This window comes from Stenella coeruleoalba (assembly GCF_951394435.1).
Source record: "Stenella coeruleoalba genome assembly, chromosome: 17".
In the NCBI taxonomy this organism is placed as follows: domain Eukaryota; kingdom Metazoa; phylum Chordata; class Mammalia; order Artiodactyla; family Delphinidae; genus Stenella; species Stenella coeruleoalba.
The window spans coordinates 19,005,057-19,031,966 of NC_137163.1; the positions used below are offsets into that span (position 1 = coordinate 19,005,057).

Consider the following 26,910-nt stretch of genomic DNA (forward strand, 5'->3'; position numbering starts at 1 on the left):
GAAAAGAGGAGGTAAACAGGGCAGATCATGCATAAAACCCGTGTCATCCTGATGGAATCATAGGTTACTAAGAGACCACGTGAGGTCATCTGTTCATCTCTCATACCCTGGTCGAACCATTCCTAAACCATCCTGGAGAGTGATGACCTCAGATTTCATAATTTTAAAAGTATCTTATTGCTTAGTGATTCCCCCACAACATATACCCATGGACACACACAGCCAATGGAACCCAATTCCAGGACTTAATTGCTCTCACTCTGAAATTGAAACTGGGAAAAATGGTTTCTTTAATAGAAATTCTTACTTTGAATTTTAGAGCAGGTGGGCCTTTCTAGATTGTTCTAACCCAGTGTTTATCAGACATAACCTAATCATAAGCATATTTATCAAAATGCACATTCCCAGTACCCTTCCAGAATGACTTTGATTCCATGGGTTAGGAGTAGGATGCTAGAATTCTTACTGGGCAGTTTTGGAAATAATTGTATCTAATCCTTAAGGATCCAAATGAGGCTGTGAGACATTAAATTGCATAGCTGGAAGAACTCAGAGCTCCTAAGACTCAGAACTCTACTAAGACTCTTGTTTAACTTTGTGCTTCTCTTAATGAAGATGGGAAACAACTAGCTTTCCCTCCTTGGGTGCACTTAATCACACTGTGCATGTATCTATTCAATACCATTGCACTTATCAACTGACAGTTTAACTGTCTCTTGATACTGATGTTAATGGTAATAATAACAACAGCAATAATAATACTCGCTATCATTTATTACGTGCTTTCCTGTTATCCCCAGATTTGGGTCCATTTAGGTTCTTAGAAAACAATGTTTTGTAACTGAAGTAAGTCAGAAAGAGAAAAACAAATATCGTATAATGTTGCCATATGTGGAATCTCTTAGACAAACGGTACAGATGAACTTATTTGCAAAGCAGAAATAGAGTCACAGATGTAGAGAACAAACTTATGGTTAACAAGAGGGGAAGGAGGCGTGGCATGAACTGGGATATTGGGATTGACATATATACACTACATATATATACATATATGTATATATATATGACATATATACACTGTGTATATATAATTTGTTATCTATCTATAAAATAGATAGATAATTTGTTATCTATCTATCTATAAAATAGATAACTATTGCTAACCTACTGTATAGCACAAGGAACTCTACTCAGTGCTCTGTGGTGACCTAAATGGGAAGGAAATTTTAAAAAGAGTGGATATATGTATACATATAACTGATTCACTTGCTGTACAGCAGAAACTGTCACAACACTGTAAAGCAACCATACTCCAATAAAAATTAATTAAAAATAAAAATAAAATAAAATAAGAACACAGTGTTCTATAAAGACAAAAGCCAGGAAGTCCCTGCTCCATCTTCCAACTCGCCATTGCTTCTACACTGACCTCGGAACTCACAGTAAATGCCCTTTAGAAACATGCTAAGAACATAACCCTGCACTTCAGCCCATTAATAGACATCATCTCATTAAATCTCAACAACCCAATTCGTTAACTCTCCCTAACCCAGTTGTTATGTCATTATTTCACTAAATCCTTACAGCCCTACCAGCTGATTTCCCCTGACATCCACTATTTTTTTTTTTTTTAAATTAGACCTCTATTATTATCTGCTGCATGGACTGGGTACAATATTTGCCCGATCTAGTCACAGCTATCCCAAGTCTTATACTTCCTACCAATGATCTATCCTTTGGATTTTAGCTCAAGATGACAAACATCACTCCTGAAATAGGATGACAGTAAGAGGCAAGAGAGGAAAAAGTCACATTTTTGAAAAACAAAATCCACTAGCCAGGAACCCAAGAGTCATGGCTTTGTATGGAAAGTTCCATCTGCTTTTTGTGGCACCTGGATCAGATTTTCCCCTCCAGCCAGGAGAATATGCCACTCAAAACATCTGCCTTGGATGGTGGCGTGATGTATTCTGCCATTAAGCACTCGTGGCAAGGAACACATCCAGGATTCGCTTACTAAGAGGAGGTGGCAAAAGAAGCGGCTTTGCTAAAGTCTCCAGAATAAATTTCTGTTTAAACCCAAACCGTGAAGTTGAAACTGGGTATTAAAGAAACGTAAAGCCTGCAGACTCACACTTGGGTATAATCGGCACTATACCTTTTCCCGATTATTTGAAAATAGCCTCTGTTGATTAAGCCACATTTAAAGAATACGGAATTTCACAGTAAAGTTTCTAGAAAAAATAAAATGAGATGGGGTGTGGGAATTAAAAAATAAGGGCAGATTCCACTTAGAGATAAGTAGCTATCTTTCTCAGGAGCAGGTCCTCATGAGTTAATAAACCTTTAGTAAAGGAAAGGGCTTTAAAGTGAGACACACCTGATTTTAAAATCCTGTCTCTTCTCCTAAACAACATGATTGCTTTGGGGCTCAGCCTCTCTGTCTGCATAACCCATAGACTAAAATCTCAGAAGCTTATTCGGACATCCCATGTAAGTTTCTAACACATTACATGGCATATAAACAAGTGCTTTTTAAAACTTCATAAAAAGGATGGTTCCCAGCTATTCGGTGTGGTCATCTTGAGGGAAAAAAGAAAGGGGCATTCCTCCAGAAAACTATGCTGGTTATTTGGTTCAGAGTTGGAACCACTTCACCCCAAAATGGGAAGAGAGGCAAGTCAAGAGAAAGCACTTAAGGAGACAAAGAGGTTTCCACAGGCCTGGCTTTCATTCTGGGCCCCACTGAAGCTTTGGAGTGCCTATGGCAGTGGTGCTATGCAGAGTATGGACACAGTGCACCTGCAGCTCAGATGGTTTGTGACAAATGCAGCACCAAGCAATCGCAGGCACCATGAAGGTAGCAGATGCAGACCTTGCAGAGATGTTCTCTGTTCGCGTTCTTAGCAGAGATGGTGAAGTTTTCAATTAAGGGAAGACCCTCTTTAAGACAAAAGTCTAACAGTCACTGACATTTGAGAGGCTGAGTTAATCTATCCCCCCAAAGTTGGACAGTTCTTTGAGTGTTCAGTGAAGCCACATCAATCACTTGACTTCCTTTTGATGAATCTGGATAAAACAAAATCTCTCTCAAAGAACCATTCCAATTGGAAATCACCTTAAAGGACAGGAGAAAATAGCAATCAGTGAGTATCTGTCATGTGCCAAGATCTTCTTATGTTCGTTCTCTTAACAGCTTTACACATTAGGCCTTAATATTACCATTTTAAAGATAAAGGGCTACGGCCCAAAGAGAATAAATTATGTGCCCACTATTTCATAGCAAGGAAGTAACAGAGATAGATTTTGAACTCCATTTTATCTTTAAAACTCTTGATATTTCATTGTATCACACTGGTCCAAAGGCAGTGGGGAAGTCAGACAGCAGTAAATTAAGAATCAAGAAGTGGGCATTTAAAAGTGGTATTTAACGTTCTCTGCATTTTCTTTCTGTGCATTTGCCCTAGTGTGGGGGGGTAACGGATTTCACACAACTCTGATTTTTGCCCACAGATAGTTACGTCGCGTTAGTGTCCACCTATTCTGCTTTCACCCCGAGTGGGTGAGCAGAAATTCTATTCTGATACTAACTAGCCAGTTAGCACAGACCTCATAGATTAAGGGGAAAAGTCCTCCACAAGCCTGTCCAGCCACCAGCCACAAGTTTCAGGGGGTCCCCAGGCCCCCCATACTTCTGACTGGCTACAAAGAAGGGGTTCCTACAACCCCCTCAGGTTTGATAATTTGCCAGAATAACTCACAGAACTCAGGGGAGCCCTGTACTTACGACTGTAGTTTACTATAAAGGATACTCCTAGTGACAAGATCTGGGAGGGTCCTGGGAGGGTCCATGGCTTTCCCCTTTGGAATCAGATGCATCACCCTCCCGGCACATGAATAATGTGTTTACCAACAAGGCAGGTCCACTGTCCAGAGTTTTTATTGGGGTGTTATTACATGAGCATGATTGATTGAACTCAATTTCTAGCCCTCTTCCACACCCACACCCCAGAAGTCAAAATAACTCAAAGTTGCAACACTAGTCAACATGGTTGGTTTATCTTATGACCACACCCTACACTAAAACTATCTAGGAGCCTACCATTTGTAATTATATAAGCATAAAAAAGACACTCTTCATCAGTTGGGATAGTTTAAGGATTTAGAGTCTTCCAGGGACAAAGGCCAGTAAAATTCTTTATTATATACCACCACCCTACCCCATCCCACTCTCCAAACTTGTTCTCTTTCCTAGCATCTCAGTTGTCATGGGCACCATCAACCACCCTTTAAGCCTGCCACACTAAAAACCTGAAGTTGTCTTCACCTTTTCTCTGCTCTTCTTAGGTAGGTTAATTTCCCTTGGGTTGATTTTCTTCTCCAGGTTTCCTGGGTTCATCCTCTCCTCTCCACTTCTACTACCACCATTACCACTGCCATTCAGAATTCAAACCCATAGGAGCCTAAGTTGTTGTGCAATTTCCTGACTGATCTGCCTGGCCCCAGCTTCATCTACTTCAATCCTTCTTGCACAAAACTATCAGATCAATCTTCATTAAACATCCCCATAATTAGCAGTAATTTGTTCCTCTGAGCAACCTGTATGAGAATCCTTTTCTCTGTACCATAAGGTCTCCTGTGATGTCACTCTTCCTTGCTTTTTGCTCAAGAAAGATCAGAAAAGCAACCAGAGTTCTAAATGGTCTTAAGGAAAAGCACACAGGATGGTAACTGGAATGGGCACTGATCCAGAGTCCAGAAGGATTAGGTTTGAATCCTGACTCAACTGCAAGCTACAGATGCCTACATTGTAGAGGCACTGTATAGGGCAGAGACGTAAGGTGCTCAGTACCTAGGTTATTTAACACAGAAAATCTAATCTGCAGTTAAGTGGGTGTTTTTCACTCTCATTTCTCTAAACCTTTCCTTTTTAAGGTACTATATTAACTTTGTATTGCTGCTGAAACAAATTACATGAACAGTGGTACCAATTAACTTTCTTTCAATTCTGGAGGTCAGAATCCACTGGGATAAAATGAAGGTGTTGGCAAGGCTGTGTTCATTCTGGATGCCCTGGTACAGAACCTGTTTCCCTGTCTTTCCCAGCTTCTGAAGGCCATCTGCCTTCCTTGAGTCCTTTCTCCACCTCCAAAGCTAGCAACTGTAGGCTGAGTCCTTATGGTGTCATCTCTCTGGTTCTCCTTCTTTTGCCTCCTTCTTCCAAAGTTAAGGGCCCATGTGACTACACTGGGTCCAACTGGATAATCCAAGCTAATTCTCCAGTTTAAAGTCATCTGATTAACAATCTTAATTCCACCTGCATCCTTACTTCCGCTTTGTCATATAAAGTAACATATTCGGATGTCCCAGAGATTAGGATATAGGCATCTTTGGCCAGGGGAGGGCATTATTCTGTCTCATGCTGAGTTCAGGTCACCCATTACCTATGAAGCTTTCCCTGAGGGCTCTCGCCTGCATTGGTCTCTTTCCTCCAACCCAGCAGTGTTCAATCTTGTCTGCACGCGGGCATCACCTGCGGCACTTCAGAAACGATTGGGTCCCATTCTTGAGAATGTGGATTAAATTGGTCCAAGGTGTTACCTGAGCAAAGGATTTTTTTTTTTTTTTTTTTACAAAACTCCCCCAATGATTCTAATATGCAGCCAAAATTGGGAGACACTGAATTTTGGGGAATTTTTGTATTTTCATCTTATCTGTCAATGTACAGAGGAGGTATTACAGGCTGATTAAAAACAAGACTGCAGTCAAATTACCTGTAGTCACATTTTTTGGCTCCACTACTAACTAGTGGTCAGATCTTGAGCTAGTTAAGCAATCATTTGGTGTCCATGTTTCTTTATTTGTAAACTGGGAAGAAGAATAATGCCCCACAGAGTTGTTAAGAACACTGAATGATATAATGCATGAAAAGTGTCCAGTGTAGCACACAGCTCAGAATGTGCTCCCAACCAATACTAGCTCTAAGAATGTTTCATGGCCATTCACTTTATCTTTGAAACTCACCTACAAGCTTTGCCTGGGCATAATCAGCCCCTCTTTCTGTGGTTCTCAAAAAACACTTGTTATTTGATGGATAGGAAACAAGCAAGCGTAGCCAAACCACATGATTGCAGCTCTTTGAGCCATAAATCTTATTTTAGTTTTAGTATAGCTTTGTCGTATCTTTGCTTTCCAAGTATGTTTAACCCGTGTAATCTGGATGCACGTTAGAATCATTTTGGAAGCTTTTAAAAAATATTAGGCCCAGGGCCCACCTCCTCACAGAGATATTAATTCAGGTGGGTCCCAGGCATCAGTGTTTTTTAGGTCTCCAGGTAACTGCAATACACAGCAAGGTACGAGACTCTCTGACCTGGACTAAATTTGTACAGCTGCTGTGCTCTGGGTACAGTCGTCCCTCAGTATCCACGGGGGATGGATTCCAGGACCCCCACAGATATCAAAGTCCGAGGATACTCGAGTCCCTTATATAATATGGCGTAGTTCATTCTGCCCTCCGTATCTGCGGGTTCTGCATCCACGGATTCAACCAACAGTGGATTCAGCCAACCATGGACTGAAATCGCAGCTGGTTGAATCAGTGGATGTAGAACCTCTGTACCGAGGCTGACTGTACTTCTAATGAAGCTAGCGATGTATGCCTGAGAATGCCATGGTGAGTCTATTGATTGGGAGAGAGTTTAGTAAAGGGAAAATAAGAAAAGAGAAGGGATTTAAAATCAGGAAAAACCAGAAAGAGAGAAAGTAAGGAAAAGGAGACGGTGAAGTACACCTAGAAGGTATCTCCTGATCATTTATTGGCACTTACGCCAGCTATGAACTGTGCTCTTCCATCCCAATTAGGTCCTTAAGGAGATATGAGGATCTCTCTTTAAGGAGGATCTCATTAGAGGATCGGAGTTTCTCTGTCCTTCCCAGAGCATGTACTCATATCAGCAAGCCTGAATCCAGCCACTGCACAGATTTCTTCTGGGGCAACTCAGGTAGGTAGTATTGGAAGAGGTGTAAAAAAAGACTAAGTTGAAAGTTTGGGGCTAGTCCTTAAACAACTCTAGAGAGGAAATTCCTTGCTCACCCTGGGTGGCTCACAGGTCACTAAGGGGCCTGCAAGGAATGTGAGTCAGAGGAGACAATTACTCAAAAAAGTTGCTCAATCTCCTAACATCTGGTGGCAGAGAGAGGCTCTAAGTAACCTCAAGGTGACTTCCAGGCATGGAACATCAACCGCATCAGGCAGGTGGCCCCAGCACAAAGAAGTTTCCTATCTGCTACAAAGGGGTCTGTAGCAAAACTCACATCATAAATTAAATTTTCATATCTTTTATAATTTATAAAATTCTTTCCCATTTATGAGTTCACTTGTTATTTTTTTTCAGGAAGAAAAAAAAACCTTTGTAAGATACATAGGTCAAATATTATCCCCATACTTGAGATAAAGAGCCCAGTCTGAGGCAGTTAAGTGATTGAGTGATAGAGGTAAAGGCTTCTGATCTTATCTGCTTTCTGGATGCACCCTGTTCTTTTTATTTTTTATTTTTTGCGGTACGCGGGCCTCTCACTGCCGTGGCCTCTCCCATTGCAGAGCACAGGCTCCGGACGCGCAGGCTCAGCGGCCATGGCTCACGGGCCTAGCCGCTCCACGGCATGTGGGATCTTCCCGGACCGGGGCACAAACCCGTGTACCCTGCATCGGCAGGCAGACTCTCAACCACTGCGCCACCAGGGAAGCCCTGGATGCACCCTTTTTTAAAGAAAAGGATAATTAGTCATGGCATAGATGATTACAAAATAAACTATAAGTATTTAAAAATGAATTATCAAGGTGCTAAAAAATAAGTATTAGGAGGGCACCAGTAAGACTCCATTTAAGAAAACTTCCTAGGAAATGTGAGTTTGGAGAGGTATTTTGACACCGAATAACAGCAATTTCCACTGGGAAATGGAATTTCAATAAACAAGAATTTCAATAAACAGAAGAAAGTAAGCAAAAGGAAGTAAGCAGAAGAAAGTCATATATATATATATATATGGAAAACCTACCACCATACACATACTTTGGAGTGAAAATGAAATCTCATTTGCCAAAGGTCATTGTGTTAGAAGTCAGACACTTGCTTCATCATAGCTACTGATCATTAAATATCTGAATAGCAGCACAATACAAGATTCTGGACACACATTCACCACCTAATCCTAATGACTGCCCTACAAGATGGGTAATTATTCCAAGACTGTTCTCAGTCCACATGTGAGGAGACTGAGGGGCCCCCAGGCAGTGCCCCGCAGCTGGTGGATGGCAGAGCCATGATTCAGACCCAGGTCTCTGACTCCGAGCTCATGCTTTTTCCACTGCTCTATGCCATCTCCTCAAAGCCCATAATTAAGCAAAATAATATGCTCTTCACAAATGAAAAGATCTCATGCACGAAAGTGATGAGACAACATTTGGTTGATGGGCTTCCAAATGTGCGGCGGATCCTTTTTCTGGAAACCGCATTTGGCTTAAGGGGCCTAAAGTCCAGACAGTAGCGGTGATGTAACTCGAAGTCTCCGTGGCTGTTGGCCTTGAGTCTGAAATAGCTCTGAGCCCTCCTGTCCTGGCATCTCTCCTGCACCCGCTCCCCCACCCCGACTGCCACCGAGCTCAGACTGCCCGCAGGACTTGCAAGTGGCTGAGGAGACAAGCTCATGGGGTTTGAGACAAGGTACACTGCGATCTCCTTCCTCATCCCAGTAACTATTTCCACTGCCCTCACTCTCTCCGGAGCTTATTCTCAGCTCTGTAGGACTTCACGTCTGTTTGTTTTGCTTTCAGCTCTAAAAAGGACTCTCAGCAGCAGTTCAAGGCTCTTATAAAATTACTTCTCACTTGGAGCAGTCCTGAGGGTGGCTGAAGAGGAACGATGGACACTCTGCAAGGTGGTGCTTGAGACCAGATTTTAAGCGTAATCGGCTGTGATGTCTCCCCACTCCCACTCCCGTCCACCTTGTTTTAGTCAAAGAGCATCTTCCCTCGAGTCCGAAAGTCAGTCAACAAACAGTCCACCCCAGGGTTCTCATCACACTCAACAACTTTACCTTCGAGTCCTCGTAATCCTGCAGCTGTGGTTTCTCTGTGTGTTGCCATCTCCCCTCAGTCTTCCTGGGCCCAGGTCTTGTCTTCCTTGAGAGCTTATCCTTTTCCTACCAGGGTTAGTTTCTGTTAAAAGGAAGCAATAAAGAGTAGTGAAAAGGGGCCATGGAATTAAAGTCCAAAGAACTCAGGCTATGTTTACTTCCCTTTTCCATCACATGGATGGGATGACTGTGGACTAGCCACCTAGTTGTGGGAAACTCTTTTTCTCATATATAAAGTAGAGATCATGTAATACTTGCCCTACTTATCTCACAGACCTTTAGTAAGGATCAGAGAAAAGAGTAGATGGAAAATAACTCAATAAAGTAAGGATAAATTCACTGGCCACTCATATGACTAGAGACTGTGCTTTCACAGAGCTCCCTTTACAAAGGGGGAGGCAGAACTGGAAGTGAAGTATTATATGGTGTAACGTGGTGAAGGAATGTACAGACTGTCATGGGGGCCTGGAGGAGGGAGACTGGCTGATGTCTGGGGACATGGGGTGCCAGAAGTTCTAGAAAGAATCCAGAGAGGAAGTCAGATTTAAGCTGGGCCATGAAGGCTGAATGGACATTTTCTGAGAAAACAAAGGAGCAGAGGGCATTTCAGAAGAGGACCCGTGCACATAAAGAGCCTTATATGCTAATATGAAGTTGGCTTCCTGAGCGCCAGGACTGGGGTCAACAGCTACTTTGAAGCAGAGAGTGAAATAAGAAACATCTTTTAAAAACAGCATTTTAGAGGCAGAAGGGCAAGGAAAACATGAGAAAAATTAATTGTTGTTGTTATTATTATAAGAGGTTATCTCCACATGAACCTGAAAGAGAGACTGAGTAATGATTGGGTCAAGAGTTCAGTTATCCTATGCACAAAGGAAAGGGAGTGAATCCTGGAGCAAGACTGGGAAGGGAAAGAGACACTGGTCTTCATCCACAGGTAAGGTGACACACTGAGTAGGATAAAGGCTCCCTTTCAAGGGAGTGGAAAAGAAAATGAACCGCAGAATGGCAAAATTTATCTCTGAGTCTGGACTCAAAGGAGTCTAGATAAGATCAATGACACTCTTTTGATGTGCAGGGAGGATGTCTTCTGTCACCAGTAGGGATGCAAGGAAGCCCTGGAAGGGACCCCAGAAGAAGTATGCATAATACGCCCAGAAGAAGATGTATTATGTCTGAGTCTTTGTATTAAATAGCAGTTGTACTTCCCCTAATCTTAATTCCCTTCTGTTATCCCTGAGACATCAGCCATGTCACAGAAACCTTATCAACTCAACTGTGCTGTGGTGAAATAAAAATGAAGCTTGTCCAGGCAGGGATTATAATGATAAAGAGAGAAGCAGCGAGAAGAATGGCTAACATGTATTGAGAATTTTCTATGTGCCAAGAATGAAGTGTTAGGAGCTTAAGTGGATTACCTTATTTTCTCAACAATCTTGAGATTACAGAACTCTAGTTATTCTCATTTTACAGGTAAGAAATCTGAGGTTTAGTGTGGTCAAATAACTTGCCCAAATTACACATCTGAGATGTGGGGTTCTGTCTCCAGAGACACTGTCTTCGCTGCTACCCTGGATACCTCCCAGCTGAGGCTCACAAGGGGAGTGGAGGCTTCAGTCCAAGGGCGCAATGGCCACATCCAGCATGAAGTGGACCTGAAGGAGACTGGCAGCAGCCTGGGCAGCTCTCTGAGATGGAGCAGCCATTGGGGTCCATTGCAGAGTGATGGAAGTGCAGGCAACGACCCACATAAACACTGGGGATGAGTGGGGAGGAGGCCTGGGCCTTCTCTGAGAGCCAGTAGAAAGGTCAGGGGGCCTTAAAATGAAGGCCAAGCACCTGTTCATAGTAATGAGCGACATACAGGCAGCAAACTTCAGCCTGACCTATGTGGCTGTCTTTTATGCCTACGAGATGGTGAGGCCCGAGGGACATCCAGATTGTCATAATATGACAATGAGTATGTGAAAGTGAACAGAAAAAAAGAGGAAAACATCAAGAAATTATGAACTGGCCCATAATCAAATTTCAAACTTGAAAATTCCCAAGAAAAAGGCTCACTTCTACATAGATCTAAACAAATTACACGCCGACAGCATGCTGTTTTTAGAGCCCTCTGACTTTCTCTGGTGTTCTATTATCAACTCCACTGTTACTAACGGATATTCTCGTGGAACTCAACACTTGGAGGTGCGAGGAAGAAACTGGCAACAGCATCAGAAATTCCCTTAAAGGCAAGTAACATCAATGTCTACCCAAGGGGCCTTATAGACATGCCACTGCTTTCCAAACCAGTCCCAAAGGAGACGTGTGGGGTCTTAGCCAAGGAGTCTTACTCTCTTAGGGTGAAGCCTCTCTATTTCCACAGTCCCTGTAGAAACTTCTACTGTTCATAGACGGTTCCACCATTAGACTGTCTACACATAAGGCAACTGAATATTAAGATCCCAGCCACTCAAAATGTGGAGATCCAAACCATCAACAACAGCAGCATATGGAAGCGTATTAGAAATTCAGAGTCTTAGACCCCACCCAAGACATGATGAATCAGAATCTCTATTTTAACAAGATCCCCAGGTGATTTGTGTGCATGTTAAAATTAGGAAGCACGGCTTAAAATTGCCGAGACCTTTAAATATCAGACACCACATAGGATATAGCGTCCATGTTACAATATTAACTCAAGTATGAGTTTGTGCCTCTCAACCAATTAATGAACCCATTAACTCTTGACCTCTTTATGTGTCCCTGACTCTGCTAAGCACTGTTGGTGAAACAAACAAACAAAAATCCCCAAAAGCAAAAACAAAGAAAAGTCAAGCTACACCTGTTAGGCATCCTTACTGTTCTGTTGGAGAAAGAAAACATGCATATGCTTAGGATGACCTTTCAGAAAAGTAAATCAGACCCTGTCACAGCCCTACATACAATAACCAGGGTTCCCCATTGCCAACTAGATGAAGTCTAAACTCCAGTAGATCATAAGAATTCTGTTAACAGCTTGGCACACACCTTCCTCCCCAGCCTTTTCCACGGCCACCATCTCTCCCCGAGTGCTTTGCTACCATCACACTGAACTTGACGGTCCTTGAATGTGCAGAGCTGGTGCTCATCTCCTCATCCTACACTTGCAGAATGTCTGCCTCTCTCTGCCCTTCTCTCTCTTTTTTTTTTTTAAATTTATTTATTTATTTATTTATTTTTTGCTGCGTTGGGTCTTCATTGCTGCACGCGGGATTTCTCTAGTTGCAGTGAGTCCTTGAATGTGCAGAGCTGGTGCTCATCTCCTCATCCTACACTTGCAGAATGTCTCTGCCTCTCTCTGCCCTTCTCTCTCTCTCTTTTTTTTTAATTAATTAATTAATTTATTTTTTGCTGCGTTGGGTCTTCATTGCTGCACGCGGGATTTCTCTAGTTGCAGTGAGCAGGGGCTACTCTTCGTTGCGGTGCGCAGGCTTCCCATTGCAGTGGCATCTCTTGTTGTGGAGCACGGGCTCTAGGCACGCGGGCTCAGTTGTTGTGGCTCGCTAGCTTAGCTGCTCCGCGGCATGTGGGATCTTCGCGGACCAGGGCTCGAACCCGTGTCCCCTGCATCGGCAGGCAGATTCTTAACCACTGTGCCACCAGGGAAGTCCCCTTCTCTCTTTTTATAACAACTGAATTTAATTCTTGAGACTTTCTCATCTTCTTTCTCAGGAAGCTTTTCTTTGGCTTCAAGTTTGAGGGAATATGCTGCCTCTCTAGTATATTTCCATTACAAATTCTGTTTATGACTGTCTCGTACGTACAAAGACACCCAGTAAACGTCTGGTTGGAAGAAATTAAAATGGCATAGGAAACAGCTATAAATCAATGATGCAATCGATCAGCATCACAGCCTCCACCTCAGACACACCCTGTTCCACGTTTAAGTGCCCTAATCCTTTGCACTCAGGATTCTCCTAGGAATCATCTGACCTGCCTGCTAAGCCCTGTGGGTGCTGGAGGCCTAATTCTCTGCTTGGGAAGTCCTTCCAAACCTCCCTCGCTTGGGAGACCCTACACATCCTTTATATTGGGTTGGCCAAAGAAGTTCGTTCCAGTTTTTCCATCACATCTTACAGATGTTCCACTTCAAATTGTTTCACTTCAATATTTCACTTCAAATGTGACATCCATTTTCTTTTTTTTTAACATCTTTATTGGAGTATAATTGCTTTACAGTGGTGTGTTAGTTTCTGCTTTATAACAAAGTGAATCAGCTATACATATATCCCCATATCTCCTCCCTCTTGTGTCTCCCTCCCACCCTCCCTATTCCACCCCTCTAGGTGGTCACAAAGCACCAAGCTGATCTCCCTGTGCTATGTGGCTGCTTCCCACTAGCTATCTATTTTACATTTGGTAGTGTATATATGTCCATGCCACTCTCTCACTTCATCTTACCCTTCCCCCTCCCCATGTCCTCAAGTCCATTCTCTGCTTCTGCGCCTTTATTCCTGTCCTACCCTAGGTTCTTCGGAAACTTTTTTTTCTTTTTTAGATTCCACATATATGTGTTAGCATACGGTATTTGTTTTTCTCTTTCTGACTTACTTCACTCTGTATGACAGACTCTAGGTCCATCCACTTCACTACAAATAACTCAGTTTTGTTTCTTTTTATGGCTGAGTAATATTCCATTGTATATATGTGCCACATCTTCTTTATCCATCTGTTGATGGACACTTAGGTTGCTTCCATGTCCTGGCTATTGTAAATAGTGCTGCAATGAATATTGTGGTACATGACTCTTCTTGAATTATGGTTTTCTCAGGGTATATGCCCAGTAGTGGGATTGCTGGGTCATATGGTAGTTCTATTTTTAGTTTTTTAAGGAACCTCCATACTGTTCTCCATAGTGGCTGTATCAATTTACATTCCCACCAACAGTGCCAGAGGGTTCCCTTTTCTCCACACCCTCTCCAGCATTTATTGTTTGTAGATTTTTTGATGATGGCCATTCTGACTGGCGTGAGGTGATACCTCATTGTAGTTTTGATTTGCATTTCTCTAATGATTAGTGATGTTGAGCATCCTTCCATGTGTTTGTTGGCAATCTGTTTATCTTCTTTGGAGAAGTGTCTATTTAGGTCTTCTGCCCATTTTTTGATTGGGTTGTTTGTTGTTTTGATATTGAGCTGCATGAGCAGCTTGTATATTTTGGAGATTAATCCTTTGTCAGTTGCTTCGTTTGCAAATATTTTCTCCCATTCTGAGAGTTGTCTTTTCGTCTTGTTTATGGTTTCCTTTTGCTGTACAAAAGCTTTTAAGGTCCCATTTGCTTATGTTTGTTTTTATTTCCATTTCTCTAGGAGGTGGGTCAAAAAGGATCTTGCTGTGATTTATGTCATAGAGTGCTCTGCCATCCTTTTTCAAATTCTTTTCCCAACTGGGTTATTACAGAATACTGAGCAGAGGTCCCTGTGCTATACAGCAGGTCCTTGCTGGTTATCCATTTTAAATATAGCAGTGTGTACATGTCAGTCCCAAGCTCCCTAACTATCCCTCCCCCCCACCCCAAACCTTCCCCCCGGTAACCATAACTAAGTCTGTGTGTCTGTTTCTGTTCTATAATTTGAAAAAGAATAGATAAATGTATACCTATAACTGAATCACTTTGTTGTACACCTGAAACTAACAGAACATTGTTAATCAACTATGCTCCAATATAAAATAAAAAGTAAAAAAACACAAAAAAACAAATGTGACATCCTCTAGGAAGCCTCCCCCACTTCCCAAGACTGAGTTGGACTTTCCCATCTCTGTGTTCTTATGTCACTTTGTGCCTATTTCTATCTAAGATCTTATCTGGTTGATTGTGTATCTTTGCCTGCCGCTCCCACCTTACAATCAGCTTTTCTAGGACTGACACTTATCTTCTAAGGCAGGAATAGAACTGGTTGTGTTTTATTCATGTCTGTATTCTCAGTGTTCTGCAAATATCTGGCACAAAATAGACCAGTGCTGGGCTTCCCTGGTGGCGCAGTGGTTGAGAGTCCACCTGCCGATGCAGGGGACATGGGTTCGTGCCCCGGTCCGGGAAAATACCACATGCCGTGGAGCGGCTGGGCCCGTGAGCCATGGCCGCTGAGCCTGCGTGTCCAGAGCCTGTGCTCCGCAACGGGAGAGGCCACAACAGTGAGAGGCCCGCGTACTGCAAAAAAAAAAAAAAAAAAAAAAAAAAGAAAAAAAAGACCAGTGCTTCCCAACCCCCTGCTAACTAATCATCAGAACCAACCATATGTCACTCAGAAATCCATATGCCTATGTTTCATCCCCCAATTCCTGCTTCCATAAGTCTAGGATAGGGTCCAAGCATCTATATTTTTCAAATGCTCCCCAGATAATTCTGACGTGCAACCAAGACTTAGAAACACTGCAGGAAGCCCTTTGTAAAGTTTGTTAGTGAAGGAAGTTTTCATCCTCTACCCCTGGGAATGACCCATTGCTTTTCTAGATAACCCTGAGGTATCTCCTTGACATATTCTGCTTGGTTGGATTGCCTTGGTCCTCACTGGCTGAATATATCTTACACCTACCCCACATCCTGGCATCACTACAATGATAGGAAGCACAGTATATACAGTGATAGGGCTCAATTGTGTGTGGCCACCTCTATAAATAATAGGAGGCAGAGAAGAATGCTCCCAAGACATCACGCCCATATCTCTGCAACATTATCCCTTAACTTTCCTGGAGTGAGCTTATCTGTGCTCCAACTAGACTGTGCCCCAGCTAGACTCCTGGAAGGCAGGGCTATTCTCTTTGGTGCTGTGATCTCAAATCTCCCAGTGGCTGCCACATAATAAGTGCTCAATAAATGTTTGATGACTCACTGACTCCATTCAGACTAATTGTCTAAATGAACAAATGAGTGAAAGAGAGGATCTGGATAGATGGAAAGGAGGAGGAACATTCTTGCAGGGGTGGGAATTAGGAATCAATTTGTTCACAGGTCTAGAAAAGAGAATGAGCTTGATGCATGCACAAGATAACAGTTTGTGAAGATAGCTGCACCTTTTTGGTGAAAGGTAGAGCCCTCTGTGGTTCCTTGCCATGGGATTTCTAACAATGGACTGCTGTATAGTGCAGGAGGAAGCTCTCTTGGGAGTCCAGGGAGAGTTATTCCTAATTCTGCCTTAGAATTACTCTACTCCTATCAACAAAGGGAATAAAGAAAATGAAAGAGAACATTTATTTAGTATTTATTTTGTGTCTGGTGCTTTGCATATGCTCTCTCCCTGACTCAGCTTCTTGAGCCATTCCTGCAGCTTTTCCAGTGCTGGAAATTAAAGTAAGAGAATTTAAATGACTATTTCAATTTGTACTTTTCCCTGCATGTTTTGCTGCTTCCATTCACTTAAGCTATCTGCGCCTTAGTTTCTACACTTGAAAATGAATGGACTGTGCTAGCTTATGTCCTAAGCCTTTTTAGTTCTAAAATCAATGTGTTTAACTTGACAGTGGAGATTCTCAATCTTAAGGCAACTTCCTTTGAAGCCTGTCTGATACAGTACTATGCACCATTCAGTAATAGCTCACTGAATGAAAGAACAGAGTTTAATAACCTAGAACAGAGTTTAATCACCTCGGTGTACCTGGGAGATAAAGACAGTATAACATGTTGTTCTAGTTAAAAAGGTTTGCTCTCAGTTCCTGAACAAACCTTGCATATTCCTGTTTCTTCACTATTGCCTGTGCTTTGCTCTCCACTTATCAAAATTCTACTCTGTCTTCAAAGTTCAGCTCATCCATGCAGGCCTCTCTGTCTGCCAATGAACCAATCAATATGGTAAAGAGGATGGGATTATTCCAGTTGATTTAGGGATGGAGTCAGTCCCACCTAAACCTTGGGCTGCTGCATAATGAAGGAAGAATAGAATGGAGGACAGGAGGCAACCTCAGTGTCCAATATATTTCTTCATGGGGATTTAAAGTAAAAATGCTCCCAAATTGCTCTTCCCTAGAAACTCTGGGCTTCAAAGACCCTATTATTGCCTCAGAAATAAAATGACTGTATCTAATTTAAAAATTGACATCACCTTTAGTTTTTACAATTCTTCATAGGCTTTTCATAACCAACCTCTGCTCTGCTGTCACATACCATTAAATCTGCATGCACCCAGCTCCCTCACGTGGAAGAAGTCCCTCAGCCTTTTTTTTTTGTTTTCGGTACGCGGGCCTCTCACTGTTGTGGCCTCTCCCGTTGCGGAGCACAAGCTCCGGACGCGCAGGCTCAGCGGCCATGGCTCACGGGCCCAGCCGCTCCGTGGCCTGTGGGATCTTCCCGTACCGGGGCACGAACCCGTGTCCCCTGCATCGGCAGGCGGACTCTCAACCACTGCGCCACCAAGGAAGCCCCCTCAGCCTTTTATAGTGGTAGAAGATTACTGAAGACGAGTGACCTTATTCATTACATCTCTGCCTAAGGACATCCTGAAGAGGTCCAGGTCACTATGCATGCAAGCAGAACCACCTACCTATGGAAACATTTATTCTTCTTAGTGCATCTTTGTTCAGTCTTAATAAAACAAGATGGAATTAGCATTAGATAGACACAACTACAAAAGTAAAGTGCTTACTCCATACATACGCACATATGATCTCTGATATTCAACACAGATGATTAAGGAATGTGTTAAACATTCTGGACCACTGTGATATAAGAATCATAGTGAAATTCTGCTCCTGGGAATTTTAAAATCAGACAATAATATTTTGTCCTGTGAAGGTTATCATTTAACATTTGCTCACTTTTGTATCCCTGACACCTGGCACAACGACAAAAAGAGTCATTCAGTAAATATTGTTGACTGAATCCAACAATCAATGGATTCATCTCTATTTTTTTCTCTCTTTCTCCGCTAATATGACTCTGAAAATGTGTCATCATTATAATAAACACATTAATTTAATGCCGGAAAATGAGTCATAAAATGGAAGAAACTTCTGTCCTCTGTGCTTTGCTAATGTTTCTGTAGTTATATTTGCAATTCATTTGTTTTTACATGCCTCTCTCCTCCACTGGACCTGTGTTTTTAAGGGAGGTGACTGTCTTACTCATCTCTGTATCAACATTCATTATCGTGTCCAGCACATAATACGTTTAGTAGATGTTTATTAAACGAATGTGTAAATATATTTCTGAAATGATAGCTGTGCCTACCTTGACTTCCCGCTCATCCCTGTCCTAGTTATTTTTTTAGAATTTTTAGATCTTTCTCTGTTGTATTTAGACAGGCAGCATGTGGGAAATTTAAAAGTAAATCCCTCTCTACAAAAAGTAAAGACTCCTGATATAATCTTTTTAAAATCGTTTTTTTAAATCACAAAATTGTAATGCTTGAAAGAATCTCATCGATCTCTCAAATGCAAATAATATATTAAGAATCCTACTTAGCAATAATATGAGATTGGTATGATATTTTTTAAAAGGAATATGTATGATATACTAAAGAATGAAGACTTTGAAAAAATATGTGACCAATCATTATGCAGGAGAAATTAAAGAGCAAACAATCAGCATATAGAAAATCTTTCACAGAAACAGTGGTAGGGATTGTGGGGGAATATGAGCTCTCATGCTCTGTTGATAGGAGTGTAGACTGGTGATGCCATTCTGAGGAGCCATCTGGCATTACTGGCTGCATATGAATATATCATATAACCCAAGATCCTGAGTGAATAATCGAAAGAAATTCTCACACAATCTCCATAGGAGTAAGTAAGAGAGTTTGCAGGTAATCGGAGGCAACCTGAGTGCCCATCAACTAGAGCATGAATAGGCAAACTATGATTCATGAACCCCGGGAAATTTAGTATGGCAATATAAGTGACAGATCAGATTTTCATACAGCAATACGATGAGCCTTGGAAAAATAGCACTCGATGAGATACATGATATAAAACCATTTATGTTTTCTTCATTTCTTTTTCATTTATTTCTGATCTGATGTTTATGATTTCTTTCCTTCTGCTAACTTTGGGGTTTTCTGTTCTTTCTCTAATTGCTTTAGGTGTAAGGTTAGGTTGTTTATTTGAGATGTTTTACGTTTCTTGAGGTAGGATTGTATTGGTATAAACTTCCCTCTTAGAACCGCTTTTGCCGCATCCCACAGGTATTGGGTCATCGTGTTTTCATTGTCATTTGTTTCTAGGTATTTTTTCATTTCTTCAGTGATCTCTTGGTTTGTTTCTCGGTATTTTTTTGATTTCTTCAGTGATCTCTTGGTTATTTAGCAGTGTTTTATTTAGCCTCCATGTGTTTGTATTTTTTACAGTTTTTTTCCTGTAATTGATATCTAGTCTCATAGCATTGTGGTCAGAAAAGATACTTGATATGATTTCAATTTTCTTAAAATTACCAAGGCTTGATTTGTGACCCAAGTTATGATCTATCCTGGAGAATGTTCCATGATCACTTGAGAAGAAAGTGTATTCTGTTGCTTTTGGATGGAATGTCCTGTAAATATCAATTAAGTCTACCTGGTCTAATATGACTTTTAAAGCTTGTGTTTCCTTACTTGTTTTCATTTTGGATGATCTGTCCATTGGTGAAAGTGGGGTGTTGAAGCAAACAACAGCAAAGATCAATAAAACTAAAAGCTGGTTCTTTGAGAAGATAAACAAAATTGGTAAACCATTAGCCAGACTCATCAAGAAAAAAAGGGAGAAGACTCAAATCAATAGAATTAGAAATGAAAAAGTAGTAACAACTAACACTGCAGAAATACAAAGGATCGTGAGAGATTTCTACAAGCAACTATATGCCAATAAAATGGAAAACCTGGAAGAAATGGACAAATTCTCAGAAAAGTACAACCTTCCAAGACTGAACCAGGAAGAAATAGAAAAAATAAACAGACCAATAACAAGCACTGAAATTGAGACTGTGATTAAAAATCTTCCAACAAACAAAAGTCCAGGACCAGATGGCTTTACAGGTGAATTCTACCAAACATTTAGAGAAGAGCTAACACCTTACCTTCTCAAACTCTTCCAAAATATAGCAGAGGGTGGACCACTCCCAAACTCATTCTACGAGGCCACCATCACCCTGATACCAAAACCAGAGAAAGGTGTCACAAAGAAAGAAAACTACAGGCCAATATCACTGAGGAACATAGATGCAAAAATCCTCAACAAAATACTAGCAGACAGAATCCAACAGCACATTAAAAGGATCATACACCATGATCAAGTGGGGTTTCTTGCAGGAATGCAAGGATTCCTCAATATATGCAAATCAAACAATGTGATACACCATATTAACAAATTGAATGAGAAAAACTATATGATCATCTCAATAGATACAGAGAAAGCTTTTCACAAACTTTAACACCCATTTATGATAAAAACCTTCCAGAATGTGGGCATAGAGGGAACTTACCTCAACATAATAAAGGCCATATATGACAAACCCACAGACAACATCGTTCTCAATGGTGAAGAACTGAAACCATTTCCATTAAGTTCAGGAACAAGACAAGGTTGCCCACACTCACCACTATTATTCAACATAGTTTTGGAAGTTTTAGCCACAGCAATCAGAGAAGAAAAAGAAATAACAGGAATCCAAATTGGAAAAGAAGTAAAACTGTCACTGTTTGCAGATGATGTGATACTATACATAGACAATCCTGAAGATGCTAATAGAAAACTACTAAAGCTAATCAATGAATTTGGCAAAGTAGCAGGATACAAAATTAATGAACAGAAATCTCTTGCATTCCTATATACTAATAATGAAAAATCTGAAAGAGAAATTAAGGAAACACTCCCATTTACCACTGCAACAAAAAGAATAAAATACCTAGGAATAAACCTACCTAAGGAGATAAAAGACCTGTATGCAGAAAACTATAAGACACTGATGAAAGAAATTAAAGATGATACAAACAGATGGAGAGATACACCATGTTCTTGGACTGGAAGAATCAACACTGTAAAAATAACTATACTATCCAAAACAATCTACAAATTCAATGCAATCGCTATCAAACTACCAATGGCATTTTTCACAGAATTAGAAGAAAAAATTTCACAATTTGTATGGAAACACAAAAGACCCTGAATAGCCAAACCAATTTTGAGAACGAAAAAAGGAGCTGGAGGAATCAGGCTCCCTGACTTCAGACTCTACTACAAAGCTACAGTAATCAAGACAGTATGGTACTGGCACAAAAACAGAAATATAGATCAGTGGAACAGGATAGAAAGCCCAGAGGTAGAGAATGGACTTAAGGACATGGGGAGGGAGAAGGGTAAGCTGGAACGAAGTGAGAGAGTGGCATGGACATATATACACTACCAAATGTAAAAGAGATAGCTAGTGGGAAACAGCCACATAGCACAGGGAGATCAGCTTGGTGCTTTGTGTTCACTTAGAGGGGTGGGATATGAAGGGAGGGAGGGAGACACAAGAGGGAAGTGATATGGGGATATATGTATACGTATAGCTGATTCACTTTGTTATACAGCAGAAACTAACACACTGTTGTAAAGCAATTATACTCCAACAAACATGTTAAAAAAATACCTACTAATTTAATTATGCTACACACAATTTATTTAAAGAACCACATATTGTTAAATTTACAAAGTATTTTTTTCACAGCTGAACTAAAAGATCAGTTCTATATTTTAAAATAAATAAATAAACAAATGAAGTATTGTCTGTGGGTTATGATACACAACGCAAGAATACTAATCAGACTTTCCTATCCTGGAAGAGTTAATATAAGTGAAAGATCATGGTAATCTTTAAAGTAATATATAAATATAAAGAGTTGTTTTTTTTTTTTATAACTCTGAGACACCTGCAAGAAATTTACTCAGGGCTTTAAATTTATATATTGATCAATTTGTTTTTCTAAATTGGATTGTCCTTTTGAAAAACTTTCAATTGATTTTTTTTCTTCCCTTTTTAGGGATTACAGTTATGATATACACAGTCAGCACTCTGTATCTGTGGGTTCTGCAACCACAGATTCAATGGACAGCAGAGCAAAAAATATATATATGTATATAAATTCCAGAAAGTTCCGAAAACCAAAACTTGTATTTGTCGCACGCTGGCAACTATTTACATAACATTTACATTGTATCAGGTATTATAAGTAATCTAGAGATGATTTAAAGTATATGGGAGGATGTGTGTAGGTTATACACAAATACTACACCATTTTATATAAGGGACTTGACTATCCGTGAATTTTGGTATCTGTTAGGGTACTGAAGCCAATCCCCCATGCATACTGAGAAATGACTGTATATGATGACTAATAGTGATGATCAGATTTTATATATATATATGTATATATGTGTGTATATATATATATATGTATATATATGTGTGTGTGTATATATATATATATATATATATAAAAACTTTGTGCCTCTCCAGATAGATCTGGATCTATCTGGAGAAGCACAATGATCTGTTCATTGCTCAGAACTCAAATTCATGACTCTAGCTGTCTTTGAGAACAAGGGAATTTTTCCACTTTAACACAGTCAGTAAATCAGGAGGAAGAACTCTTTTTAGGTGGAAGATGATAAGCTTCACTTCGGATACAGTAGCTATGATGTGCTGGTGTAACTTCCACACGAAAATCCCTAATGGGTTGTTAGATATTAGCAACTAGTGGAGTAGGAAGAAGTTAGCAAGAGTTATTTATTGGGTGTCATCTGAATGGAGAAACTAGGGTTAAATGTGAAAACTGGCCATTCCCCAGTGCAAGTTCAATATTAAAACAGCAACTTGAATGGCGAAGAAGTGCCAAGTGCTTACTGGATGCTGGTGTCGTGCTTTGTGGTTTTAATGCACTGTTTCATTTAATTTTTATAATAACTGTATGAATAGGTGCTGACTTTATCCCTTTTTTTTTTTTTTTTTTTTTGCGGTACGCGGGCCTCTCACTGTTGCGACCTCTCCCGTTGCGGAGCACAGGCTCCGGACGCGCAGGCTCAGCGGCCATGGCTCACGGGCCCAGCTGCTCTGCGGCATGTGGGATCTTCCTGGACCGGGGCACAAACCCGTGTCCCCTGCATCGGCAGGCGGACTCTCAACCACTTCGCCACCAGGGAAGCCCCCTTTATCCCAATTTTTAACTGAGGTAACCAAGGCTTAATGAAATTAATTTGCAAAAGGCCCCAGAGCTAGTGAGAATAGGAGCTGGAATTCAAATCTAGGTTTTCTAACTTGAAAGCCAAAGATTTTATTCACTGTATTAGACTGTATAGTGTGTAATTTATTCAGTAAGAATTAAAAACATTCTCAGCAGGAAGGCTGTCCCCCAGCAATACATGAGGAGCCCGTGACTCCTTGAAATGACTCCAGTTTTCCAGTTACAGGCAGACCTCATTTTACTGCGCTTCCCTTTACTGAGCTTCACAGATATTGCATTTTTTTTACAAATTGAGGGTTTGTGGAAACCCTGCATTGAGCAAGTCTCTAGATGTCATTTTTTCCCAACAGTATTTGCTCACTTTGTGTCTCTGTGTCACATTTCAGTAATTCTCGAAATATTTCAAACTTTATTATTATTGTTGTATATGTTATAATGATCTGTGATCAGTGATCTTTGACTTTACTACTACAACCCTCCAAAGGCACAGATGATGGGTAGCATATTTTAGCAATAAAGTGTTCTTTAATTAATGTATATACATTGTTCTCTTAGACATAATGCAATTGCACACTTAATAAACTACAGTTAAACATAACTTTTATATGTACTGGGAAACCAAAAAATTCGTGTGACTTGCTTTTATTGCGATATTCGCTTTATTGTGGTGGTCTGGAATGGACCCCACAGTATCTCCAAGGTATGCCTGTACTTGGCTCTCTCAGAGCAGAGTCCAATATGACATCCAAAGTAAGATTTCATATTTCCTACTTACACACTCCTTTAGGAAAAGATTATCACTCTTTCTTTAAAGTGCCAGGGCAACTGCATGTGACACAGGCTTTTGTGTCGAGTCACTTTTATCTCTGTACGTACTGGAATATGTATTATATGAGTTTTGTACCTCTCTGAAAAAAATATAATATGCATATTATAACTAAACTGAAATAGTTCCTCACATGAAAGCAAAAAATGATGAATGACACCTAGTGTGATTTGCCTCTAATTGTGCTCCTCTGTGTCTGTCTTATGTCCTTTTCTCCATTTCATTGCAAACAGGTCTAGCACAGAACAAATAGCATGCTAAATCATACTAAATAATTCAATACAGCACTTGTGGGTGTTTGGGAGGGATGTATATTAAAGATGACAGTAATCTTTGTAGAGGGGAGAAAGATCAGAGAGCTTGTACATATTCAGGAAATGTGTTTAGACATCCACTTATATTCTTTGCTTTGTTTCTTTTAAAGATTTAGTTTCTTTCAAGCTTTTGTGAGTGTAATACAGGAGGAGTCAACATACGACCTTTCTTTTAGTTTCTGTTAAATATTCAGAGGACAGATACCGTACCAAAGAGTTTAGCAGCAGGGGAGGTAGTGTGGTTAGACAGTGTCCCTGGGTTCAAAACAAACACATCAGGAGGTGGCTAGAGGAGAGAGAGACTTGAGGAGGTGGGGCTGGAAATCCTCAAAGGCCAGCAGCAATAGGCAAGACAGTCATCTGGTAGCCACCTTTGTACTTGGCTAGGATTTATGGTTAAGTCTCCAATTCTTGACAGGTAGGGCTGCCAAGAATAAAGGAAGTTTGAATCGCTAGGTAGATTATCATGATGGAGATGAGACCCAGACAGAAGCAGAAAGGACAGTTTTCAAAACCAGGGCAGGAGAGCAGGCTAAATTCTCAGTATTTAGCTGGAGTGGTTTAAGTGCCTCCTGTCTTCTATCAGCATTGGTGCAAAAGATCAGTGAGACCACTTCTGTAGGTGCCGCTAGAGATTCAGTCACTATCATTCAAGGCACCATCTCTTCCTCTGGTTTGCATTTCATTGCCTCTTCAGTGAACAAACCATGATCATACTGACTTGGACTAGCAAGGTGATTGATTAATAATGGGCAGCAGAGCAAATCTGTGAGGGCTGCTGAGTTAATAAATATACACAAATGAACAAATGTTTATCCAAGTCATAATTGGTCTTTATCAGTTAGGGTCCCAATAAGAAACAGATGGCACAGTCAAATGGGGTGATTGAAAAAAGTCTGATAGATTATCGACAAGGGTGGAGTCAGGGAAGGAAACCCAACCACAGGATGACGGAGCACTTGGATGCAGCTGGGACCAGTGGGGAGCTGTTACCATCCTTGAACGGCTTGAAAGGATGGGAGCTGAAAACAGAACCCAGCTACACCCGTCCAGCTTACAGTCTACATTAACATGACTTGGCTATTTCAGGCAACTCATGCCCAGGAAGATGAAGTTTCAAATAACTTTACTGTTTGTTTTAGGAACTTCCTGAAAGTCCATTCATCTTACTACCATACTACTTAGCTTATCCCAACTTGAGTAAATATCCCCTTCTCAGGATAAAAGTTCAACTAAGCTTATCAAGCAGTTGTTTATTATTTAACTCACCTGAAAAACCTTGTCTTACTATATATCCACCAACCCCAAACTATCATATCATGAGTTTTGCCCCATGCTAACCAAGTCCTCACGTTGAAAATTCCACCTTAAACCAGACCTTTGAAACCTCATATATATCTGACTTTGTTCTCTCTCTCTTGCAAGTTGCTGCTAGGACTCTATCAGAGTGATATGTCTTCCTACGATAAGCAAAACACTCAGCTTTGCTTTATCAACAGATTATTTTGGTAGCATTTGGGGCAGCCAGCATTTGACAGGGCCATTACTAGAAACTAGGACAAATGCGTCACTGTAAAAGATTAGCCACCCAACAGGAGCTGTGACCTCTACAGTGGAGAGATGCAGGTTTCATTGGCCAGGTTGGGGTAAACCCGGGAATAAATACCCAGTGTCACTGGGCTCTCACCTTCCAGTCTCCTGCTAGTGTCTACCCCTTTTTCACATCCAGCTGGGAACCAGAGGGCACAGAAGCTCTGGACACAGCTCCTAGATTCAGAGGAGGGTAGCAAAGGGCAAAACACAGATCTGAAAAGAAAAAGGAGACTATCCATCACACTGTGACCAGAAATAAAAATCAACACAAATCCCAACATGGTGTAAACTGCATCCTTAAATAATCAGATCTGCAAAAATTGACCTAGAAAAACTGGACTTTCTAGAAATACACTGAAGTAATGTTTTAAAAACTGGTTTTAAGTTCTAAAATAAGTTGAAAATCACGTATAGTGAAAGCTACCCTGGAAAATCCCTAAATTGCCCATCAATACAGAGTACAAAGAATCTTGGTACAGTGCAGTAATATGTATGTATAACTGGATACTATATGCAACGTGCAACTCCAAAGAAGGACCATAATCAGCAAGTAAATAATTCAAATGTTTTGCAACACTTCCACAATTTTGTGAAAACTTCAAATTGCTCGCTCTAGCATTATCATTATTTTCTACATTAGATTTTAACAATTTTCCCAAATTTGGTCAGTGTTCCTCTAAAGCCTTCAAATAGTTCTTTAAAAAAAAAAGAAAAACTTTACTTTGAAATAATTTCCAATTTAAGGAAAAATTTTATGAAATTACAAAGTACAACTATATAGCCTTACACAGATTTACTAATTTTGAATATTTTGCCACATTGGCTTTTTTATTCTCTGTGCTACACACACACACACACACACACACACACACACACACACACACACACA

At 40.7% G+C, this 26,910-nt stretch overlaps 1 protein-coding gene across 6 annotated transcripts in view; it reads right to left on the reverse strand.

The window, feature by feature from the left end:
- Positions 1-26,910, reverse strand: part of COLEC10 (collectin subfamily member 10) — a 451,965-nt gene that overhangs the window by 183,148 nt on the left and 241,907 nt on the right. For all 6 annotated transcript variants that reach the window (XM_079901499.1, XM_079901501.1, XM_079901496.1 and 3 more), the window contains one exon: positions 9,100-9,220. The gene's annotated coding sequence lies outside the window, so the exon portion shown is untranslated. The remainder of the gene's footprint in view (positions 1-9,099; positions 9,221-26,910) is intronic.